Below are 6,108 nucleotides of genomic sequence, written 5' to 3' on the forward strand. Positions count from 1 at the left end.
GCAGATTCGATGAAAAGGGTCCTTATGAAGGGTAAATAGAAGTTGACAAAATCACGTTGTGGTTATTCGTAGGTAAGAAAACGTTCTTGCTAGAACCCAATTGCAGGCACGTAAAAGATGCAACAACAATTAGAGGACGTCTAACTTGTTTTTGCAGCAATTGTCATGTGATGTGATATGGCCAGAAGTTGTGATGACTGATGAATGATATATTGTGATGTATGAGATCATGTTCTTGTAATAGGAATCACGACTTGCATGTCGATGAGTATGACAACCGGCAGGAGCCATAGGAGTTGTCTTTATTTTTTGTATGACCTGCGTGTCATTGAAGAACGCCATGTAAATTACTTTACTTTATTGCTAAACGCGTTAGCCATAGAAGTAGAAGTAGTCGTTGGCGTGACAACTTCATGAAGACACAATGATGGAGATCATGATGATGGAGATCATGGTGTCATGCCGGTGACGAAGATGATCATGGAGCCCCGAAGATGGAGATCGAAGGAGCTATATGATATTGGCCATATCATGTCACTACTATATAATTGCATGTGATGTTTATTATGTTTTATGCATCTTGTTTACTTAGAACGACGGTAGTAAATAAGATGATCCCTTATAATAATTTCAAGAAAGTGTTCCCCCTAACTGTGCACCGTTGCTAAAGTTCGTCGTTTCGAAGCACCACGTGATGATCAGGTGTGATAGATCCTTACGTTCACATACAACGGGTGTAAGACAGATTTACACATGCAGAACACTTAGGGTTAACTTGACGAGCCTAGCATGTACAGACATGGCCTCGGAACACAAGAGACCGAAAGGTCGAACATGAGTCGTATAGAAGATACGATCAACATGGAGATGTTCACCGATGATGACTAGTCCGTCTCACGTGATGATCGGACACGGCCTAGTCGACTCGGATCGTGTAACACTTAGATGACTAGAGGGATGTCTGATCTGAGTGGGAGTTCATTAAATAATTTGATTAGATGAACTTAATTATCATTAACTTAGTCTAAAACTTTTTGCAAAATATGTCTTGTAGATGAAATGGCCAACGCTCATGTCAACATGAACTTCAACGCGTTCCTAGAGAAAACCAAGCTGAAAGATGATGGCAGCAACTATACGGACTGGACCCGGAACCTGAGGATCATCCTCATAGCTGCCAGGAAATAATATGTCCTAGAAGGACCGCTAGGTGACGCTCCCGTCCCAGAGAACCAAGACATTATGAATGCTTGGCAGTCTCGTGCTGATGATTACTCCCTCATTCAGTGCGGCATGCTTTACAGCTTAGAACCGGGGCTCCAAAAGCGTTTTGAGCAACATGGAGCATATGAGATGTTCGAGGAGCTGAAACTAGTTTTCCAAGCTCATGCCCGGGTCGAGAGATATGAAGTCTCTGACAAGTTCTATAGTTGTAAGATGGAAGAAAATAGTTTTGTCAGTGAGCACATACTCAAAATGTCTGGGTTGCACAACCGCCTGTCCCAGCTGGACATTAACCTCCCGGATGAGGCGGTCATTGACAGAATCCTTCAGTCGCTCCCACCAAGCTACAAGAGCTTTGTGATGAACTACAATATGCAGGGGATGGTAAAGACCATTCCTGAAGTATTTTCAATGCTGAAGTCAGCAGAGGTTGAAATCAAGAAAGAACATAAAGTGTTGATGGTCAATAAGACCACTAAGTTCAAGAAGGGCAAGGGTAAGAAGAACTTCAAGAAGGACGGCAAAGATGTTGCCGCGCCCGGTAAGCCAGTTGCCGGGAAGAAGTCAAAGAATGGACCCAAGCCTGAAACTGAGTGCTTTTATTGCAAGGGGAAGGGTCACTGGAAGCGGAACTGCCCCAAATACTTGGCGGACAAGAAGGCCGGCAACACTAAAGGTATATTTGATATACATCTAATTGATGTGTACCTTACCAGTACTCGTAGTAACTCCTGGGTATTCGATACCGGTGCCGTTGCTCACATATGTAACTGACAGCAGGAGCTGCAGAATAAGCGGAGACTGGCGAAGGACGAGGTGACGATGCGCGTCGGGAATGGTTCCAAGGTCGATGTGATCGCCGTCGGCACGCTACCTCTACATTTAGTTTTAAACCTCAATAATTGTTATTTAGTGCCAAGTTTGAGCATGAACATTGTATCTGGATCTCGTTTAATACGAGATGGCTACTCATTTAAATCCGAGAATAATGGTTGTTCTATTTATATGAGAGATATGTTGTATGGTCATGCCCCAATGGTCAATGGTTTATTCTTAATGAATCTCGAACGTAATATTACACATATTCATAGCGTGAATACCAAAAGATGTAAAGTTGATAACGATAGTCCCACATACTTGTGGCACTGCCGCCTTGGTCACATTGGTGTCAAGGGCATGAAGAAGCTCTGTGCTGATGGACTTTTAGAGTCTCTCGATTATGAATCATTTGACACATGCGAACCATGCCTCATGGGCAAAACGACCAAGACCCCGTTCTCCGGAACAATGGGGCGAGCAACCAACTTGTTGGAAATCATACATACCGATGTGTGCGGTCCAATGAGTGTTGAGGCTCGCGGAGGATATCGTTATGTTCTCACTCTCACTGATGACTTGAGTAGATATGGGTATGTCTACTTGATGAAACACAAGTCTGAGACCTTTGAAAAGTTCAAGGAATTTCAGAATGAAGTAGAGAATCAACATGACCGAAAGATAAAGTTCTTACGATCGGATTGTGGAGGAGAATATTTAAGTCACGAATTTGGTACACACTTAAGAAAATGTGGAATCGTTTCACAACTCACGTCGCCTGGAACACCTCAGCGTAACGGTGTGTCCGAACGTCGTAATCGCACTCTATTGGATATGGTGCGATCTATGATGTCTCTTACCGATTTACCGCTATCATTTTGGGGATACGCTCTAGAGACAGCTACATTCACTTTAAATAGGGCACCGTCTAAATCCGTTGAGACAACACCGTATGAATTATGGTTTGGGAAGAAACCTAATCCGTCGTTTCTAAAAGTTTGGGGATGCGATGCTTATGTCAAGAAACTTCAACCTGAAAAGCTCGAACCCAAGTCGGAAAAATGCGTCTTCATAGGATACCCTAAAGAAACCATTGGGTATACCTTCTACTTAAGATCCGAGGGCAAGATCTTTGTTGCCAAGAACAGATCCTTTCTGGAAAAAGAGTTTCTCTCGAAAGAAGTAAGTGGGAGGAATGTAGAACTCGATGAAGTACTACCTCTTGAACGGGATAGTAGTGCCGCTCAGGAAAATGTTCCTGTGATGCCTACACCAACTGAAGAGGAAAACAATGATGATGATCAAGGTACTTCGGATCAAGTTGCTACTGAACTTCGTAGGTCCACAAGGACATGTTCCGCACCAGAGTGGTACGGCAACCCTGTCCTGGAAATCATGTTGTTAGACAACGGTGAACCTTCGAACTATGAAGAAGCAATGGCGGGCCCAGATTCCAACAAAAAACTAGAAGCCATGAAATCCGAGATAGAATCCATGTATGAAAACAAAGTATGGACTTTGACTGACTTGCCCGATGATCGGCGAGCGATAGAAAACAAATGGATCTTTAAGAAGAAGACGGACGCGGATGGTAATATCACCATCTATAAAGCTCGACTTGTCTCTAAGGGTTATCGGCAAGTTCAAGGGATTGACTACGATGAGACTTTTTCTCCCGTAGCGAAGCTTAAGTCTGTCCGAATCATGTTAGCAATTGCCGCATACTATGATTATGAGATATGGCAGATGGACGTCAAAACGGCATTCCTTAACGGGCATCTTAAGGAAGAACTGTATATGATGCAGCCGGAGGTTTTTGTCGATCCTAAGAATGCTAACAAAGTATGCAAGCTCCAGCGATCCATTTATGGGCTGGTGCAAGCATCTCGGAGTTGGAACATTCGCTTTGATGAGATGATCAAAGCGTTTGGGTTTACGCAGACTTATGGAGAAGCCTGCGTTTACAAGAAAGTGAGTGGGAGCTCTGTAGCATTTCTCATATTATATGTAGATGACATACTTTTGATGGGAAATGATATAGAATTCTTGGACATCATTAAGGCCTACTTGAATAAGTGTTTTTCAATGAAGGACCTTGGAGAAGCTGCTTATATATTAGGCATCAAGATCTATAGGGATAGATCGAGACGCCTCATAGGTCTTTCACAAAGCACATACCTTGATAAGATTTTGAAGAACTTCAAAATGGATCAGTCCAAGAAAGGGTTCTTGCCTATACTGCAAGGTGTGAGATTGAGCTCGGCTCAATGCCCGACCACGGCAAAAGATAAAGAAGAGATGAGCATCATCCCGTATGCCTCAGCCATAGGATCTATTATGTATGCCATGCTGTGTACCAGACCTGATGTAAACCTTGCCGTAAGTTTGGTAGGTAGGTACCAAAGTAATCCCGGCAAGGAACACTGGACAGCGGTTAAGAATATCCTGAAGTACCTGAAAAGGACAAAGGACATGTTTCTCGTTTATGGAGGTGACGAAGAGCTTGTCGTAAAGGGTTACGTCGACGCTAGCTTCGACACAGATCTGGATGACTCTAAGTCACAAACCGGAGCGTCCAGCTGGTGCAGCTGCAAGCAGAGCGTCGTGGCAGGATCTACATGTGAAGCGGAGTACATGGCAGCCTCTAAGGTAGGACCTGAAGCAATTTGGGTGAAGGAGTTCATCACCGACCTAGGAGTCATACCCAATGCGTCGGGGCCGATCAAACTCTTCTGTGACAACACTGGAGCTATTGCCCTTGCCAAGGAGCCTAGGTTTCACAAGTAGACCAGGCACATCAAGCATCGTTTCAACTCCATTCGTGAAAATGTTCAAGATGGAGACATAGATATTTGCAAAGTACATAAGGATCTGAATGTCGCAAATCCGTTGACTAAACCTCTCTCGCGAGCAAAACATGATCAACACCAGAACTCTATGGGTGTTTGATTCATCACAATGTAACTAGATTATTGACTCTAGTGCAAGTGGGAGACTGTTGGAAATATGCCCTAGAGGCAATAATAAAAGGATTATTATTATATTTCCTTGTTCATGATAATTGTCTTTTATTCATGCTATAATTGTATTATCCAGAAATCGTAATACACGTGTGAATACATAGACCATAAAATGTCCCTAGTGAGCCTCTAGTTGACTAGCTCGTTGGTCAACAGATAGTCATGGTTTCCTAACTACGAACATTAGATGTCATTGACAACGGGATCACATCATTAGGAGAATGATGTGATGGACAAGACCCAATCCTAAGCATAGCACAAGATCGTGTAGTTCGTTTTGCTAGAGCTTTTCCAATGTCAAGTATCTCTTCCTTAGACCATGAGATCGTGTAACTCCCGGATACCGTAGGAGTGCTTTGGGTGTACCAAATGTCACAACGTAACTGGGTGACTATAAAGGTGCACTACAGGTATCTCCGAAACTGTCTGTTGGGTTGACACGGATCGAGACTGGGATTTGTCACTCCGTATGACGGAGAGGTATCACTGGGCCCACTCGGTAGTGCATCTTCATAATGAGCTCAAAGTGACCAAGTGTTTGGTCACGGGATCATCCATTATGGTACGAGTAAAGTGACTTGCCAGTAACGAGACTAACGAGGTATTGGGATACCGATGATCGAGTCTCAGGCAAGTAACGTACCGTCTGACAAAGGGAATTGCATACGGGGTTGATTGAATCCTCGACATCGTGGTTCATCCGATGACATCATCGAGGAGCATGTGGGAGCCAACATGGGTATCCAGATCCCGCTGTTGGTTATTGACCGGAGAGCCGTCTCGGTCATGTCTGCATGTCTCCCGAACCCGTAGGGTCTACACACTTAAGGTTCGGCGACGCTAGGGTTATTAGGAAGACTTGTATGTGATTACCGAAAGTTGTTTGGAGTCCCGGATGGGATCCCGGACGTCACGAGGAGTTCCGGAATGGTCCAGAGGTAAAGATTTATATATGGGAAGTTGTCATATGGACACCGGAAGGTTTCGGGGGCATATCGGTATTGTACCGGGGCCACCGGAAGGGTTCCGGGGGTCCACCGGGAGGGGC

This window comes from Triticum dicoccoides, chromosome 7B (assembly GCF_002162155.2).
Source record: "Triticum dicoccoides isolate Atlit2015 ecotype Zavitan chromosome 7B, WEW_v2.0, whole genome shotgun sequence".
NCBI lineage: Eukaryota > Viridiplantae > Streptophyta > Magnoliopsida > Poales > Poaceae > Triticum > Triticum dicoccoides.